The 20,566-nt window shown below is 38.3% G+C and overlaps 1 long non-coding RNA gene across 1 annotated transcript; it reads left to right on the top strand.

The window, feature by feature from the left end:
* The first annotated feature begins 8,909 nt into the window (after positions 1-8,909).
* On the top strand, positions 8,910-19,423 carry LOC128102317 (uncharacterized). Its single transcript, XR_008215382.1, has 3 exons — positions 8,910-9,117; positions 10,871-10,979; positions 12,100-19,423. It is a non-coding gene; the product is annotated as an uncharacterized LOC128102317 (long non-coding RNA).
* The last annotated feature ends 1,143 nt before the right edge of the window (positions 19,424-20,566 follow it).

Raw genomic sequence — 20,566 nt, forward strand, 5'->3', positions numbered from 1 at the left:
GATAACAGAAGCTGCAAAGGGTTTAGTTTATGTACAGTGTCATCTTACATCATCACATAACAAAAGCATGAGTATAGGATAATAAGATAGTTGAGACAGAGATCATATACCTATAATTCTGATTGCAGTTTATTATTATGGCTGTTCTATTTGATTACTTGTTCTTGATGTTTTCTTACTGTGCTTAATTAATGAATTTAAATTAGTTGTGTAAGTTTGAAAATATAGTAGATGTTGGGCTTGGTACTACCCTTAGTTCCAGAATCTTCTGATGGTCTTAGAATGTATCTCTCAAATAAGAGGATGCTATTGCAACCTACTGTAATGAAACCACAAAATCAAAACAATTACTGAAAACACAAACATAACTGAATATCCAAAATTGTATTAAGGGCTAGGAATAAGCTCTATTGGCAGTGTGCTTCCCTAACACATGCAAGATCCTGGAGTTGATCCCCAGCACCACATAAACCGGGTGTGGTGACTCAGCTTGTGATCCTAGCACTCAGGAGATAGAGTCAGGATGATCGGAAACCCAAAGTCATCCTTTGCTAAATAATGAGTCTGAGGGTGGCTTTAATATATGAGACTCTCTCTCTCTCTCTCTCTCTCTCTCTCTCTCTCTCTCTCTCTCTCTCTCTCTCTCACACACACACACACACACACACACACACACACACATACACACACACACACACACATGTATTAAGAAAAATAATCCAGGATTGAAGAAACACATATGTAATGCCTAAATACATACAATCTCATGCATACAAAATCTACAAAAGATTAAAATGTGGTGGAGGAAGTTGGAATAGGGTTTGTTCTGGATAGATACTGATTGGGTGGATACTGATTGGGATGCTGTGCAAGGCAGTCTTCCAGAATGATAACGATGTTCAACATTTTGTTTTTAATGATGGCTATATGATTACACACATCTGCCAAAGGTCATAATCTCTACAATTGCTATTTGAGCAATATATATATATAATCTAAATGCTGGCAGATGAATATACTGCATTACTTCTGTACAGTGACTGCTACTGTGAAATAACAAAACAGCAATAGCTCAATAAAACAAGCAAAATTCAAGTTTAATCTGTATTCCTCTCTGTGTGTCACCTGTTTCTAATAAATCTCAGAGCACAGAGAAGGAGAGTAAGATATAGTAAGAGAATAGGAATAAGGACATTTTCATTTTCTTTAAGTCTCAGTTCAACAGAACTTTATATGAGAACACCAAAGCAATGAAAAATAAAGTTGCTAACAATGCCTTGTTGGGAAATACTGATGGCTTTGAAGTGGGTGCTCTGTAAATAGACACTCACACTCATAGTGGACATGTGCACTTTTGATTTGATTCTGTAAAATCTGTAAAGTATGCTTTCTTCCTATCAGGTGAGTTTTATGCTTAGGGCTAGCTGGTTAAGTCACTTCACTTCAGTGCAAAGGGTTAACAGTGAAGCTCAAAACTCATATTCTTTTGTTGGCTCTCTCTTCTGAACAAAAGTGGCAGGTCTGACTTCACCTTCAGGGAGAACTTTAAGCCTTAGAAGTTACAGACTTAAGCACGTCTCTTAGCATTACTTTGTCAGGTTCAGGAAAGGCAGCCAAGTTAAGCTTTAAGATATGTCTGGGATTTTTTTTTCCAGCCACTTGTAGGGATTGAGCACATAAATGAATGAGTGAATCATGACAGCAGTCTTCAAATCATTCTCCAGTTGCACAGCTCCAAAATTATCCACTGAAAATTTTCTGAAGCAACAGTAAAGGCAAACTAATTACAAAGGCTAAATTTAAAAATGCTGTTATATGGTTCTATGTATATTATTCCTGTTTAAATAAAAAAGAAGAAAAAAATGTGTACTCTAAACCATTACTTACAGAAATATGCTCAGTTACTTGATTGGTTAGAAATTCGTGGCTGACTATAACTTAGAGTTGTCTATTGATGATGAACAGATGTCAATCAGGAAATCAATTTCTCCAGGTGATTTATAGGAATACACAGTCAATGTGCTTTTACTGAGTATAGACACAGTGTGTTAATAAGTTGAGATCCTGGTACCACAGATTTACAACTCAGGGTTGTAATTTGAATTATGTAAAAATGCTAAGTGATATGTCATTGTATAAAGGCTGTCATAATTCATAATGGGACTTTGTAAAATATTGTGTCTATGCTAATGTTTTCTGGGACTGGATAGCTGTTTTTCCACATGACCTCGTCTGGTATCACTCATACAGCTAGGGTCATCTGAGCAGTTGCCTGTGGGAAGTCCTGCTAAGGGGCCTCAGTTGGATGGGTATACTGTCTCAATCTCCAGTTGGCTAGTTTCAGCTTGCTCTCTTGACATCCAGAAAAAAATAGTAAGACGGATTAACAGGGAAGACCACTTGTTGCAAGAGCCCAATGACCTGGGTTTTGTCCTCAGCTATCCATGGTGAAAAAAGAGAACAGACTTGCCCTCTGACTTCCACAGACATGCCATGGCAGAGGGATGTCTGTGTGTCCTCAGGTATAAACACACTCACAAGTTCGCATTTAAAAAATTTCGTAATGGCAAACGGTTGGATCCAATACTTAGGAGCTGAAAAACTTCTTCTTTCTGTGTTCTTTTCTACCAACAAGAGCAAGAAAATAGATCCCAATCTGTCAAATTCAAGGAGTTAAAATAATTGATGGCCATTTCAAATGTAGCACAGTCTTATATTTTCACACTATTTATATTCCTCTCACATATGAAACTCACTCAGCACCTTCAAAGAGTATGAAGAGCCATGGCAGATAGAAGCATCAAATGGGACGGGTAAAGAGCTCAGATCTGAAACAGATGACACAGGGCATAAATCATTACACTTTTCTGTTGGTGAGAATTCATTATTTTTGTGTGTGTGTATGTGTACACATACATATAATCAACAGATGTACCTGCATTTGTGCACACATGTGGAGGCCAGAGTTCAGTGTTATAACCCTGAGGTCAAGCATCTTCCTCTATCGCTATTTTTATTTTTCATTTTTTTGAAACAGAGTCTCATGGAACCTGGCCTTCACAATTTCTGGTAGACCAGATGACCAACAAGCATCCTGAGATCAACCTGTCTCTCCCTACGCACCCACCCCACCAGACATTAGGGCTACAGACACCTGCTGAGGCGCCTGGCTTTTATCTGTGTGCTGGAGATTCCCAGCTCAGGTTTCCATGCTTGCACAGCAAGCATTTGACCCACTGGGCCACTGTCAGCCCTCACTCCACTTTGCCACTAACATTTCTACTGTGATATCATCCAATCTCTAACCACGCCTTGCTGTCCCCTCATATACTTATAGAGCAACACTTCCAAACCTTACCTTGTTCTTACAGGTATATCTCGCTTCACTGTTCCGAAAGTTCATAGTCAGCAATATCCATAGCATATCTAATATTTCATGCTTTTTTCCTACAATAACACCTGCTGGACCATTATTTTTATGTGTCTTGCTTATCGTAGGAATTCAATCAACATTTCCTCAGCCAAGTAACAGATCTGAATCCGTATACATATGTATGTATATACACATACTCTATATCTATATCTATATCTATATCTATATCTATATCTATATCTATATCTATATCTATATCTATATCTATATATCCTCATGTACATGCAACAAGAATCATATTTGGGTAAACATGATATATGCCTTAAATCAAATTTTTTTTTACATAGTGAGGCATAGTATCTTCTACCAGATAGTTCTAGAGTGAAACTGATTGAATTTTTTGTCATAATACCTTTATTGGTCTTTGCAAGCTTGGTCAACATTCTGAGAAGAAATTATGCCACACCATTGATTAGTAAATCCTCTGATTACTGGAGAAGCTCAGCCTTTATTCACACTAGCAAATATTGTTTTCTCTACTCTGAACTGCCTGCTTATGACCTAACCCTACTTTTCGGTTAGTGACTTTAAATATTATTTTGTCTTTAAGTTGTTAATTATAAATAAAAGTTTCACAGACATTTCCCAAACATATCATTTATCTTTACATTCATGATATCTTTTGATTAAGATTTTAGAATTTTATCATCTCACAGCTTCTGAGGATCCATAATTTGAAGATAGTTTTATGTCTGTGATGTTCTGGTTTATCATAGAATCACAGGCACACTGTTTGCTGTGATTGAAGCCATTTGTGTTCAGCTGGAATCAGACAAACTGCTTCTGCTTTTATTGATGTAGTCATTGAAGGGCTTATTTTTCTCCAGGATTTTGCTGGAGACCTCATTTCTTTGATTTTTTTTTTTGTCTGAATGTCCTTATGACACAGCTCTTGGCATCTCCCAAAGCAAGCCATACCAAATGAATTAATTATAAGCTTGAGCTGTAATATTCAGCAGTCTAATTTTTGATGTTGTGTGATGTAACTTCTACGTCCCTTTGATTATGCACCGTAACCCTGGTAGAATATGTTATGGATGTCAAGGAACAAGAAACACTTGGAGCCGTAGTGTAGGCTTTCTATCATAAGTGATTTATATCAAAACTACAGTACAATTTAGTAATTATTCAGTCTCTATGTTTTTGGTAGCCATAGAACTACAACCAGAGAGTAAAGACTGTCAACCAGTGGTGATGTTTTCCAAGAGATATTTAACAATATTTGTGAACAGTTTTGATTGTCACAAATACAAGAGTCTCTATTGGCATCTAGTTGGTAGACATTAGATACAGTGTTAAATATGCTATAGGGCACAGGATATCTCTTTTTTACAAAATCATAATCCAGCACCAAATATAAACAAAGCTAACATTTGGAAAACCCAAAGTAAAAATTCAAATATACATCAAGTATCTTTGTTATCAAATAGATTTTTAAATCATTCCCATTCAAAAGACAATGTATACATATTAACTTGCAATTGTACATGCACGACTGAAACCCAAGATCTATATAATCCATGGAAAGTCCCATTCATTTAAAATAACACTTAGAGATATTTCAGGGTTTTAGCTGGTAACTGACTGTTAATGTTAAACTAGACCTGTGATCTGTGGTATCAGAAGTTACTGAAAAATAAGGACTTCATGGAAAATGTAATTGTCTTCCTCTAGTCCTTCCCCTTCATAAATGTTTCACAATTCTCTTCTTTTCTATGTGTAATGTTGTGATCTGGTCAATGACCACACTTGCCTCATCCACATAACTCTTGTTGAAGAATTGGCGGGGTAAGAGAATCTGAGTTCTCTCCTCTCCATTCTTCCCCTATCCTGGTTCCCTAGCAGTGATGGCATGCCCCATGGGTGTAAGATTTTGGCAATGACCCTCTCCCAACTCCTACTAGTTTTCCATCTCTGCTGCTCTTAAGACCTGGTGCAGTTTTGGATTTCTACTGTTCCAGGTGGCTGAGTACATCACCATTCATTCCGCATGGTTAGCAGATCAATATTCTCTCAGAATCCCATCTGGATTTGTCTTTCACTCTTCAATGAACCTGGAGGATAACTGAATACTGTATAGGAGGAAGATCCTAACCTCGGGTTCGATACAGGGTGGAAACAATCTTAAGATGGACAGAAGTGTAATGGGAACAATTGACTGGGGAGGAGTGTACAATCAGAATGATTATGAGAAATGTCAGGGAGAGCAAATCTTCATAATTTTTTTTTTTTGGTTTTTCGAGACAGGGTTTCTCTGTGTAGCTTTGCGCCTTTCCTGGATCTCGCGCTGTAGACCAGGCATCATGCTAGCTGCCGCTTTCCGTGTCTGACTTTATGCTAAAGAGGTGAATGAGAACCCTAGATATCTTCAGAAGGTAGGCTAAAAGCCAGAAAGATTGCCCTCCAATATCTGGGGTAGGAAAGGAAGGGAGTGGAGGTACAGTTTACTCACCAGTGGCTAATGGTTTAATCATATATACTTATGTAATATAATGTCAGTAATAACTTTCAAACAATGAGATTGGAGAGTGCTTTTGTTGGTAAACACACTGCTGTGCTGACAAAGGTGCTATCAGGAGAACCTCAAGGTTCTACCCATGTCTCTGCAACCCATATACCTTGTACTTCTCTTTCATTCGATTTTCCTGAGTTGTAGACTAAAAACACATACACACATACACAAAAAAAGAAAGAAAAAAGAAAAGAAAACCAAACCAACCAAAGAGAACAAAATATCTTTAGTTGTAGGCTTATCTTTTCTAGGTTTTCTTCTCTCAGTTTTATAAGATAATTGTCCAACATTCAAGTCCATGGGAATCCTTTTAATTCAGTCAACACAAGTGCAGGTACCAACATCCATCCACTGGAATAGCCATCTCCACTTTAGCCAATATTCATTTATTCATTCATTCATCCATCCATGGATTCATCCATCCATTCATTCAGCAAAGATTTGATGCATTTCTGTCCCATGCACAATTCTAAGGATTGAACTCAGAGCAGTATATAGCCTCTGAATACCTATTTATTGATGTAATTTCTTGACTAATACATTTGTTTCTGTAGTCTATTGGGTCACAAAAGCAAGAACTTTGTTGTGTTTTGATCACTAGCATGTAGCTGAATCCTATCCCAGTATTTTTAGTGTGTAAATGTTAAGGAAATAACTTATCAGTTGAAAGACAGTTATTTTATGTTAATTTCACTGTGTTTTCCTAAGACTGTATTTTCACAAATGAAGTGCCTTTTCAATTCAGATAGAGTGTATTTTTGGAAAATTTAGTGCACATAATTTTTCTGATATTATTAACTTCCCTACCATTATAGACACTAAAGGGAATATAGAAATTAGCATTTAAGAATAATTGAAAGAGGTAATTTGAGGAACAGAGTGTTACCTAATAAAGGACTTAGCTCATGCATGTTCTGGAGGCACAGTTTCTCTGTTCAGAAGAGTATATCTTCATAAATTAGGGTAAGAGTCATGGCACTATCTATGATGTGATGAGACTTTACCTTACACATGAAGGGTGGGAAGGAAGTTTGCATCAGTAAGAACCTGCTATTGTCTGGGTACTTGCAGTCTTAGCTTTCACAAAGGCTCTGAGAGGTTGGTATTAGCACTGAGAGGTTGGTATTAGCTCTCATTATAAGCAATGAGAAAACAGAGACTTAGGGATATTACAGATCCTGCCCTGCCCAGGATCCAAGAGCTATCCACCAGCAAAGCTGAAAGTTACAAAACAAAGCCCATTGCACTGGAGCCAAGAGCCTCTAGTCAGTAGAATGGAGGGTACCAAACAGTTGCCTCTTCATTCAGACAGCCTTTTCTGAGTCAGAAACCCAAAGCCAGGTTACAGATTAAAACACAGAACCTCTAAAGCATGGAAGTCTTCAGAAGCCAGATGAAAGAATCAAATTCACCAAATATTTTTGCATTCATGTAAGTAGATAGATCTATAACATACATTCATATTATAAAACGGGGAATAAAATGTTGAAAGATGCAAAAAGAAGGCTGGTCTCCTTTTGGTCTGTGTGCTGGTTATCCAAGCCTCAAACAGACTGCCTGCCTACAGTCAGAGAAAGTTAGACAGCTCTATAACATACATTCATGTTATAAAATAGGGAACACAACATTGAAATATATAAAAACAACCTCGGTCTCCCTTTGGTCTGTGTTCTTGGTTATCCAACCCTGGAACGGACAGCAGAGCGTACCTCTCTACACTCAGAGAACATGCAGTTATCAATCTCTGTGTTGTTTCTTGTTTCTCTCCCTGCCCCTCCCTATACTGCTGTGTTGTACCTTTTAATAAGTCAGTAGCATGCAGGATTCTTCTGTACTCTCTTTTTTCCCATTGCCATTACATCTTACTTGAACTGTCAGAACTCAATATTCTAGAAGCATTCACTAGCATTCTCCTCACTGTGTGGGAGATGAGAGGAAAAAAAAAACCTCTCAGCAAAGATAAACCACGAGAACTTGTCTGGATTTCAGACACTATCTCTCATAATGTGACTATGAACCGCAATCAAAACAGGACCATGGCAACAGATTAGATATGTGCTGAGTCAGGCAGAGGGACAGAGAGGAATTCGTAACACATGTCAGAATAGAAGTATGACATAAGTGATCAAAAGAGGGAAGATGTAGGGTAAAGGAGAGACGCTCAGCGTTGAGGTGCTGCCCTGTTCTAGGAGATCAACGACATTCCAAAGGGGTTGTGGCTGGATGGAGAGCTTGTGGGAACACGTCACCCAGCCTGAAAGAGCCTTTGAAGGGAGTACCCACCCTCAACTTCTAAAGATTTATGAGGCCATTTCTCACTCTGACTTACAAGGGACACATCTAAAACACGAATCTATAGCTTTCTTAAATGAAAGAATAGATACTATTATATAAAGAATATTAAATACAAGGAATTAGGATTGATTTTACTCCCTTTAAAAAAATGGGAAAAAGGAATACTTTTGTAGTTTAAAAGAAAGGAGGCAGTACTATTAATTCTTTTTTTTTTTTGTCAAAAATTTCCAGGACCTCAAACGGCAATACCTTTATTCCACATGGTTTCTTGTCATTTCCTGCTTTTCCTTCTTCCTTCATTTTTACTGTGTGTACTGCCTCCGAGGATCCAAGGGCTAGGCAGGAATTATGAAAAGACAGACAGAGCTTCTGCCATTGAAGAACACACCTGCAGTGAAAGGAAGATTGTGCAAAGGACTTCTTTGAAAATTCTATAGCTTATGCATGTAGGAATGACCCAGGGTTTATAAACAGAGAAGTTAGGAAATTCTCTAAGCAAGAATGTGTGCCAAAAATAAGGCTACATTATTGGAAAACTGAAACTAGATGACTCACAGAAACTAAGGTGAGCAAACGGGGCAAAGCATGTGGTTAGGAGAAATTTCAAGAGTTATGTAATGGTGGAGATGGAAGGATTTTATTTCTGCAAGGTGCTGGGTATGTGAGACACAATGCTCTGTTTAGACAGAGCATGTGCCAGGAAAAGCTATTGTACCAAGAAGGAGGTTTAGCATATGGGTGAAGGGCCTGTGGATAGCTCAAATCACCTATGTGGAGGTTAGAGTGACTGTAAGGCAGAGCATGGGGCACAGGGGAAATGATGGGAAATGATGCCGAAGAAATAGATGGAGACCAAACCACAGCTTTGCAGGTCAGGGTAAGATTTTTGTTGTTTATTCCAAACTAAAGGTAAACTGATATATTTTAAACATTCCAATGCACATGCATGTACCTGTGTGTGTGTGTGTGTGTGTGTGTGTGTGTGTGTGTGTGTGTGTGAGAGAGAGAGAGAGAGAGAGAGAGAGAGAGAGAGAGAGAGAGAGAGAGAAAGGGGATGTGGAGGGAGAGAGAGGGAGAATACAGTGTTTGGACATTCCAAAGGGGTTTGGGCAGAAATAAGATTACAGTGCAGCAGCAAACAAAGAAAGGAAAACAGTGGCGTGCAATCAGTTCAGAGTTGACATCCTTGCATGAGGTGAAAGGAGCTAAGAGTCACCGGATGTGATTCTGGCTGTATTTGATACGGGGCTTGAAAGATACTTCTCAGGCTTCCAATTTATTCAATCATGTGGACAACTGTGTCACTTACTGAGACAGTGTAACTTTAAATGAAAAGCAAATTTGTTGAACAAGAGGATCATGGGATTTATTTTAAAACTCCCGCCTTTTCAATGCCCTACTAACATCCAAACTCAGGTATCAGAGAGGCAGATAGATGAATGAGCTTGAGGCTCAGAAACAAGATTCGTGACAGAGACACTGATTTTTGATTCACTCAGGGTGAGTCAATAATTGAAGCCACTAGGTGAAATAACTTCTCTTTGAATGTAGAGTATGAGAGCCTAGAAACAAATCCTGAAAAATAGCATTTCTTAGCCAGGTAAAGGAGACAAATCTGACTATAGATGGAGGCAAATTAAAGAAGGATGTAATGAGCAACCAAAAGAGTCTATTGTCACAAAAATAAGAAAAGGATGTTTTAAAAGTCAACAAGCAGTATACATGTCAAGTAATTCTGAAAAGCCAGCTAAAGTGACATCTGAAAAATGTTTGATTTAGCACCAACATTTCGTTTTGATGTGGAAGATCAGGTTAAAGACCAGAGCAAATCCAGCCATGGAATGAATATATAATAATAGATACAAAAGCCTGAACCCAAATGAGATACCAGTGAGAGGGTTAGGAAGAAATGGAAATCAATTTTAGGCTCCTGGGCTGCAAGGGGTCAGCTCTATGGACTATTTGAGAAAGAAAGGCAAAGTGACCTCTGCTGTGGGATGTTCTGTATGGCAAATGTGTTGCTAATTAGTCAATAAATAAAACACTGATTGGCCATTGGCTAGGCAGGAAGTGTAGGCGGAACAAGGAGGAGAATAAAGCTGGGAAGTGGAAGGCTGAGTCAGAGAGACACTGCCAGCCACCACGATGAGAAACAGCATGTGAAGATGCCGGTAAGCCACGAGCCATGTGGCAAGGTATAGATTAATGGAAATGGATTAATTTAAGCTGTAAGAACAGTTAGCAAGAAGCCTGCCATGGCCATACAGTTTGTAACCAATATAAGTCTCTGTGTTTACTTGGTCGGGTCTGACGGCTGTGGGACTGGCAGGTGAGAGAGATTTGTCCTGACTGTGGGCCAGGCAGGAAAACTCTAGCTACAGACCTCTGCACGAATTCTCTCTGCTAGGATTCCACTGGTCAAATCAAGCCATAGGCCTGAATTTAGGACCAAGGTTTAGAAAACCAATTATTCTACTTTAGTGGGGAAAAACTGTAAAATCTGCATAGTAAGAGGATGTGAGCACAGAAAGGGTGAAGCATTGGGTTCCTAGTGCAGTCAACCTGTCAACAGTTTAACTCATAATTAACATCATTCTATCATATAATCCACCATCCTGATTTCTGTCAAGTTCTCCAATGCCAGCTGGTTGTTTATGGAGAAGAAAAAAATAAAGAAACGAATTGCTAGAAAATAGAGTGAAAGTACGCAAGAGATGGAGAAACAAGACAGCTTAAGAGGTAAGTTGGGCAGAGTGCTAATTGCTTTTGTGGTCACTGTGAAAATGCCCAATTGAAACAACTTAAGACAGGAAAGGTGTATTGTGGTTCATGGGTGAGAGGGTACATTCCATAATGGTTAGGACAGCATGTTGGTTGGAGTACTCTGACCACTGGCAGAGAGAGCATGTGGTATGATTTGTTTATAGCTTAGCTGGGCAGGAAGCAGAGAGAGTTCAGATTTGGAATAAGTAGGGAATGGCATCTTTAAAGCATGTGCCTAGTAGCCTATATTTGCCAAAATGGCCACCTGTTCTGAAATTTTCATAAACTTCAAAAACAGAGCCAACAGCTGGGGACCAAGTGCTTAAACAGAAGAGCTTTTACATTTGAACCATAATGGACAGCTATTAACGTAACTATTAATGTATTAAAGTATTACCTGGGCAATGAGGGATGTATAATAGAAGATGGTGTGAAGTCAATAGGATTAAACTAAAAACTATCTAAATCAAAATTTTGACAAGGAGATTGTTAAAGTCCTTCATTTTTTGATATAGAACAATCAAATGGGATAACAGGGTCCAAGGAATGGCAACATGTATGAGGAGCTGAGGGAAAAGCTACAGAGGAAAAGTTAAGCATCGCCCTTATGTGCTAGTATCTTTGGTACAGGAAGGTATTTTACATGCTACTAGAGCAGAAACACAAACAGCAACCCAGCCACAAACCCTTTGATCTACAATGGTGTCCTGCCCGCAAGAAACACTAGTGCAGGGGTGGCCCACAACTTGTGAGAGTGACCAGCCAGTGTCTGATTTCACTTCATACCTACTCTGTGAGATGAAACCCATTCCTGACACTATTGGGGTGATGGAGAACCTGAGTCAACAAAGCCCAAGGACCTTGCATAAAAGCAAACACTAATTTTTTTTTTAAGAAATAGTAGCAATAAAATGACTTCCAATGACATTCTGTATACTCATGTATCAGTTCCTTCTTCAGCAATCATCAGAGAAGCTTCCCCCTGCAGCAGATGGGAAAAAATACAGAGACCCAGGGCCAGCCATTATGCAGAGAGTGAGAATCCTTAGAAAACTCATGCCTAAACAGAATGTCTCCATCAAATCCCTCCCCTCAGGTCTCAGGGAAGCCTATGGAAGAGAAAGCTGAAAGACTGTAAGAGCCAGAGTGGGTGGAGGAGACCAAGAAAACAAGGCCCTCTAATCAACATATGAACGCACAGACTGAGGCAGCACACACAGGGCCTTCACGGGTTTGCACCAGGTGAGGTCCTAGAGCTGACCGAAGTGGACATACACACCCCTTCCTAACCAGGAAGCTGTCTCCAAATAACCACTTCCAAATGAACATTTAGTTTCCCCAGGGGATTCTCACCAGGAAAATAAACTCCTCTTAAGGATAAGCTGCATGTTCAACAGTAGATGGCCAATAGAAAATTTACTCAATGGCATCTTTGGAGTTTCCTTGTCTCATAATGCCATGTCAGGGCTCTTCCTTTTTTTTTAAAATTTTATCATTTTTTAAAATTTTTATTCTGTTTTATTTCCATACATTTTTTTCTTCTGTCTTTTTACCCTACAGCTCCTTTGCATATATGTTGTTTCCAGTTTAGCATTTTCATGAGATTCCCGAGTGTGTGACTGAGTTGGTCTCCATATCTTTATCTGCTTCGTGTGCCTTTTCATGGGTTCTTTCCCTTCTGTTTCTTTGTTTTGTCCTACTCTTGTGTGTTAGTTTGTATTTTGTCTTATTTTATTATATTATTATTCTTTAGAAGCCTGTTTGTTTTCTAATGGGTGACAGAAACAGGGTGGATCAAGAAGGGAGTTGAGGTGGGGAGGAACTAAGAGGAACAGAGGGAGGGACACCATAATCAGGATACATTAAGTAAGAAAAAAAATCTAATTTCAATAAAAAAAAATACAGAGGGATATTAGGCTATTCTTATATAAGGTGAAAATATAAAAAAAATATAATGCAGTGTCATCATGCAGAATGCATGTGTGGCATGACAAGGGCATTAAGAGAACAATGTGTGAGGAAAGGGATTACTATAACCAGAGGGCCGATGATGTTCAGGTTTGTGGTCCATTATTAGGCAGACACCTTTTTAGAAAACATTATTTGCAGGAAAAGATGCCATCTAGCTTTTCTCTCAACTTTGAAATGTGGAAGGTGATAAAAATTAACCACCGCCACAGCCTCTGTTGTACACCAGACACAACTGAGACCTGCATGGCTTCTTGGTAGAAGACACATGTAATTTCAGAATTAACTGTCATGTCGTTAGATACAACTGTATGGGCGTGGTGACCTAAACTAGTTCCAATCAAGTTGGTTATGAATGCTTCAAGATAGGATGGAAAGCGATGAAGAAGGAATTGGGATCCTTAAGCACAAAGTAAGAAAGAACAGTATTTACCCCCTCCACCATGCAATGTGAGTTCAGCCTTGACAGGGAAACAGTGCCTCTGGAATGATCTCTTCTGTCCTAGGAAGAGCAGTCTATTCAGACACTCGGTGGTCCCAAAGTTCTTGAAGCACATGAATCAAACACTGTGGAGTGGATAGCAATAATATAAAATTATGAAGGACTAGAATTGTTATTCTTTGAGAAAGAAAAGAGAAAAAAATAAAAATATGTAATTAAATATGGCATGTGTTTGTCTTTTTAAAATGTGAGTGATAGGTACTCTACACTAATACATTTGTTTATCTAAGGTCACAAAAGGAAGCATCAATGCAAAGGATTAATCACTACACAACTTGATAGCAAGTCCTAACCCTGTCTTATGTTCATGTTCCCATTCTAGTCAGGGTATAGATTCTCATACATAGGAAGTACCCAGTTAACACATTTTTAAAAGCATATAAAAAGCATTGACCATCCTGTGAATATACTTAAGTCTTTCAGACATACAATTTCACATTTCTATGTAAATGACTTGCATTTGAACTATAGTAGCATCTACAAACTTGATGGACAGTCATTGTGGGGGGAAATCTTCCCTCTAATTTGCTTGTATGTAACCAGAGGGTTAATATGTCCATGCAGAGTGCAGACTTTTCTCAAAGGTCTCTTGTGTTCCACTCCCCCTTGCATTTTAATCCAGGCTTTTATGTATGAATAAACACTCATGTCTTTGCTCACAGGGCTGGCCTATCATATTCACATACACATACTCTCTGAGGTAATCTTTAGCCAAGCACTTTCTGATTATATTACACTTTTTCACACTGTTGTCCCAGTAGACGTTGACGTCATCTGGAGACACAGTAGCGCCATCGGCCTTCAGAGGTTCAATTTATTCTGCCATCCGGAAACCCTGCCGACAAGGCAGCCTGTGTTTGGAATTAAGCTTCTGACATGCAGGGCATGGTGGAGTGCAAACATTGGTTAGCGCTTCCTTTCGCAACCACAGAGGAAAGCCACACTGATTGGTATTCAGGAAAGGGACCTCCTGTTTCGAAGGATTCCTTCATGCTGTTCAGCAATACTCCTTAGGGTGGATTTTCCCATTTGAACTGCAAAGCTTGAACACAAATATTAACTACCTGAAGCTGCAAATAGCAGCATGGTACATTAAAAAAATAATGAATATTTTAACCAGCCTTTGCCCAACCAAGAAAAATATTATGCAGAAACAAGGCTGATTTTAGAAAAATGCCTAAGGAAACATTTTTTTAAAGAGTTGAGCTTCCTTTCAAAGTTTGTTTTTGCTAAACATTCGTAGTTTTGCTTTTTCCAACCCAATTTTTATTATAAGAGAGGTCTCCCACAATGTGCCTGACATTTACTTCAAAATAATAAATAATACACAAAACCTTTGGAAATAGTACATAAGCTCTTAAATGAGACAGGAATAATGAAATCCATTACTTAGAAGGGAAGGTAATTCTTTGTAGGTATGTATGCTTGAGGCTACTTACAGCAAGCAGGGTTCTCACTTTTTGACTATTTCCATGTTTATTTTCTCATTTTATCAAACAAAATAGTTTTATTTTGTTCTAAATTGATGTAGGATAATTGTGCATCTTTATGTGGCACAGAGTGATGTCTCAATAACTATACATTGTCATGTGTAATGATCTAGTCAGGAAGTGTATCTACCACCTCAAGCACATTTTGAAATGTGTTGGGAAATTTAACTCCTCATTTCCAGTCATTTTCAAACATAAAATTGTCAGCCAAAATCTCTTTACATTTGGATACCAAATGTCATTCCTGTGCTCTGTGCCAGCAAAGGACGTCGTCCACTCTCTCCTCGGGACTCTGGTAACTATTATTCTACTCTGCACTTTGATGGGAGTCACTGTCACAGATGAGTGAAATTGTGTCTTATTTAGTTTCCCGTACCTACCTTATTTCATTCAGGATAATGTGATCATGTAGCCATAAATGACAAGATTTCATCTCTTTTTGAGCTGAACATTATTTCACTTTGTTTATGTACTATATTTACCATATCCATCATCTGTTGATGGGCATGTAGATTGACTCCCTGCTGTGGCTATTGTGAATAATGGTGCAACAATCGTATGGGGCAGATTTCCTTTTGACACTGATTTTATTCCTTTCGATATATACCCCAGATCATATAGTAATTTAGGTAATTTTTGGAAGAACTTAAAAAAAAAGAAACTTTTGTTTTTTTTTCAAGACAAGGTTTCTCTGTGTAACTTTGGAACCTGTCCTGGGACTTGCTGTGTAGACCAGGCTGGCCTTGAACTCACAGAGATCTGCCTGCCTCTGCCTCCCAAGTGCTGGGATTAAAGGCGTGTGCCACCACCGCCTGGTGAACTTCAACATTTTTAACTGACTCTCATGAAGTACCTGAAGGTGCTGCCTCATTTGCAGTCAGTAGAAGACTTAGACATTTTAGAGCTGTGGCTCTGAGGAAAGATATGTACCTGGTGGCTAGCTTCTTTGGCATTCATATTGTATTGGTGAAGACCAAAACAACTCTCTTCAAGAATTTAGATTCTTAATCAGTGAAATAGGAATTGTACACTGAACTTAGTAACTACATGGTTTTAGAATACTTCCTTTGTTTCAAGCTATTTTCTCCTCAATACATGACTTACATTAACTCTTTAACTCCCCATAACACTCCTTTGAAGATTATGTTAGTATTACCTCTTTTAGCAGCTAGGGAAGCCATTATACTGAGATAAACAAACACACACTTGAAACTGTTGTGTGCTTAACCGGAAGTCCAATGTCACTGACTACAATATCCCACTTACTCATTTACTTCCTTCTGCTGTCGGTTACACACAGGTTAAGGAGCCTAGAATCAACCCTCCTTGGTTTCCTAACTCATTGGTATTCAAAACTTTTCCTTGCCATTCTTTGTTTTGTTTCTGTTTTGTTGTGTAATTTCATTATGTATCTTACATGTGAAATGATAAGAAAATATGGGTCAGTGTACCCAAATTCTAGTTGTAACCCAGCTACTGCTCATAAAAACTTTAGATATAGCATTAGTTCAGTTGATCACCTATAAGGCAAACATAGGGACAGCATCCCCGTGTTCCCACTGTGGGAATGCATTGGGAATGGTAGACAGATTCTTCTCTTCCTGCGTGATGAACCAAATTGAAGCCCCTACTATTTTATTTTCAATACTAAACTACTAACATTTTTGTTGTAGAAGACAGTATACCTATGAGAGAAGGGAGGCTTAAAGTTATTAATAAGTTTTATCAACCCTTTTCTTTTCATCAAGACTTGATTAAGTTGTAGCCTGTATTAAAAACAAGAGCAGTGACTAACCAACTGGGATTTTCTGATATCAAAGATGTGGGAGCATCAATAATGATAAACAGATGGTGCAATTAGTGTTGGCTACCAACAGAGATCCTAACGTCACTTTTTATGTCTGCAGCACTGATCAAAGTTGACAGGGTCATGATGATGTTTGTGAAGGCTTACCAGAAATTAATTTTGTAGACTAAAATATCTTACATTTATGCCCAAGCACTTATTTGGAAATCCAATTCCTCCCTCCCTTGGGAGAATATCTCTATTCCCTAATTTCACTTTTCAGTTACTCTCTTGCATAGCATTCCTCCCACTTAAACCTTGGAGCAATGTCTTCAATTTTTACATTACTTAAGATAGTCTATTTTCCCATCTTTCTCTGTTCAAGCCATTGGCTTAAAATATGCCATAAAATGCACTACAAATCAAGAAATAACAAATTTAAGTATTTGATAACAATCTGGTGAAAATTATTATTATTATTTTTTTACTTTTCTTTAGCATAAGAATCTCTATGGATGTGATCTTTCTTAGTTGGGAAGCCACAATGATTTTGTTTGAACAGCCCCACCATTCAGGGTCATGGATGTTGTGTCTCTGGTTGTTGTATCCTTTCTCATTGCATCATCTTGTCCCTTTGCACAATTAATGACTTATCTCAGCTGTCCCCTCATTTGATGTCTGACAAAGATGGTGGAGTAGCAGAAGCCACCATAGAGTACTCAGTAACATATCTAGTAAATCATCTATGAATATTTAGTAAGCATTCTCTGTAAAAAGGAACTGTTTTACGTACTGAGACAAAAGCCAAATATTGATTCTTGCCCACACAATGCTTACATTCTAAGAATATTGGACAGAGGAGTAGAAAATCAACTTCCAGTCTTCCTGTTTGTTTAAATAATTATATAAATTAGTGAACACATTCGCTAATATTGATCATGATATAAAAATAGAGGAAAGTAAATGTTATAAAAGTATTTAAGTTAGAACAGAGATACCTAAAAGTGGTCAGGTTCTAGAAGATTGCTTATAAAGCGTTACTGTAATTATGCAAATACGTAGATGCATAAGAAGCATTTTAGTCAGAAGGCAGTCTACATCAATGCTGGGTGATGACAACTACTTAGAATGCAGAGAAGTAGAAATAAGGCAGAATATAAAAAGTTAAGATGATGTAAGAGCTGATCTACAATATAAAGGGCCATGACATATGCAACTGAAAAACAGAAATGGGAAAGGAGTTTGTTTTATAAGTAGTAGGGTTCAGCAATGGTCTTCAACCCTCTATGAACCTCAGAGTCTGCAGGGTCACTTGGTAAAGCATATGCATTACTGAGTTCAATCAAATCTTAAAATCTATGAGTTAGTGCTTCCAGGATGGGGCTCAAGAAATTTTACCTTTAACAGGTGATTCTAAAACTCTTGGTCTGAAGACACTTTGAGAATAATTGCTATAGTAGATCTCTATTACCTTTTTCTGCCTTGTGTAGATTTTGCTGTTTGGAAAAGAAACTTGAATTATTGTGCAAAAATATCTATTCTTACCCAGTTCAACCAATAGATACTCTTAACCTTTGTCACAATGAGCCACTGGAATTTGGCCAAATGATTCCTGGAAATAATTTGAATCTAATTTGGGACATTCCTGAAACTATTGCACAGTAAAGCTATCAAATCCCTGAAGAAGAAATTTTAACCCAATATGTAGAAAAAAATCCTCCAAAAGTTAACCTGAGGCCGAAGTGAATGGACCCTGAAGTAGTCATGCCTAAATCATCTCTGCCCACTAAGATCCTCAGTTATATCACTTAGTTTTCAGTCTTATGGATGAAAATTTCCCCTGGTCTCTGACACATATAAGCCCAAATCTAAGTATATAGAAAAGTACTGTGGATAATATACTTTTTAAAAAACTAAATATGATGAGAGATGTGGTGGCACATGACTTTAATGTGCATGTAGAAGGCAGAGGCAGGCAGATCTCTGTGAGTTAGAGGCCAACCTGGTATACCTAGTGAGTTCCAGGACAGCCATGACTATGTAGAGAAACACTGTCTCATTTCTTTTTCTTTTTCATTTATCATAGAGAACTGGAAAAGAGAATTTAAATGACTCAGTAATACTTTGCACATGACTATAGTGACTTTTGTACCAGCCAAAGTTGAGCTATTTAAAACACAAGCAAATAGAAAGATATAAGTAGTCAGATGACTGTAGGGAGTTGAAAGTGCACTGGACAGCACTTAGTTATGCTATGCCCTACCAGCAGCACTATTACTATATACCACTCACAAAATGACTCTAAGAAAAGTTTATGTTTGGTCCCCCTTTCCTTCTCTATGAATTGCTGATACTCTCCATAAATAGATGCAGATTTTCCATTACAAATGTATGGAAATTTTCTAAATAGTATCCATGACTGTCTTAATTCTGTGTCATCAACTCAGGTTAAACTCTCTTCTTGGTATATTTCACGACTTTCTATACACTGCCTTTTCCTCTCCCTTATAGAACTCTTGTGCTGATATCCATAATTCTGAATCACAGTGTTTTGCATAGAGCGTAGCTATACAGATGTCTATTAACTAAACAGTAAGATGATTCATAGTTAAAATCAACATTCCTTGGGAGCACTTAAAACTCCAAAATCCTTTTGTTGAGAGAGAGAGAGAGAGAGAGAGAGAGAGAGAGAGAGAGAGAGAGAGAGAGAGAAGGATGATGATGATGATGATGATGATGATGATGATGATAGGGTATGGAGCATATGCCATGGTACATGTGGATGGAGATCATAGGAACTTTGAGGAATTAGTCTCTACTACAACCTTTGTGTGAGTTCTAGGGATTCAGCTAAGGTCACTAGGCTTGCACAGAAAGGGTCTTTATATGCCAAAACACCTCACTGGCCTTTAAATACAGTTTTGAGGCATGTGAAGTTTCTACCATAAACCAAAGATCTTAGCTTCCAATTTTACCATATTGGAAATTCATAGAAACCACATGTCTTAGCTGGGGTTACTAATTGTGAGGGGACACCATGATCAAAGCCGTTTAGGGAGTAAAAGGCTTATTTGGCTTATACGTTCTGAGTTACAGTCTATTCAAGGAAGCCAAGGCAGAAACTCAGACCAAGCAGGAACAGGCAAGCAGGAGCTGATGTAGAGGCAATGGCAGATTGGTGCTTACTGGCTTGCTCCTTATGGCTTCCTCAGCCTGCTTTCTTAGAGAACCCATGTCTATCAGCCAAGGGATGGCCCCACCAACAATGGGTTGGGCCCTCCAACATCCATCACTAGTTAAGAAAACACCTTACAGGCTTGTCTATAGTTCTGTCTTCTGGAGGTATTTTCTCAATTGAGGTTCCCTCCTTTCTGATGACTCTAGCTTATGTCAAGTTGACACAAAACTAGCCAGCACACCATATAATAGTTCTAAAATAAAGAATGCAGATATTCAGAGAAACTATAAAAATACTGAAGTACATAAGCAAAATTTTAATTATTATTCAGTAAAATGGGTGAAAATTTAAGTGTTGTCTGTAGTTCTTGTGTTTCCGCATCAGTTTTACACTGCCATGGTGCCACTGACCCACTGGCCATAACTGGACCAAAGTACTTTTCTGCAATGATGGAGGATCTGTGCCGACTGTCTGTTTCCTCTCTTGCCCAATCCTACAGGCACTTGGGCTTCTCAGATAGGGCAGACCTAGAACATTCTGGAAAGGAAGCTGCCTTTTCTGGGCAGTGCTGTCTAATTTTAGAAATGCTATTACTAAGGTTATAGCCGCAAACTGAGTGTCAAATTTACATGTATGAAG

The sequence above is a fragment of the Peromyscus californicus genome, unplaced genomic scaffold, assembly GCF_007827085.1.
Source record: "Peromyscus californicus insignis strain IS unplaced genomic scaffold, ASM782708v3 Scaffold_7__1_contigs__length_154581171, whole genome shotgun sequence".
NCBI classification, from domain to species: Eukaryota; Metazoa; Chordata; class Mammalia; order Rodentia; family Cricetidae; genus Peromyscus; species Peromyscus californicus.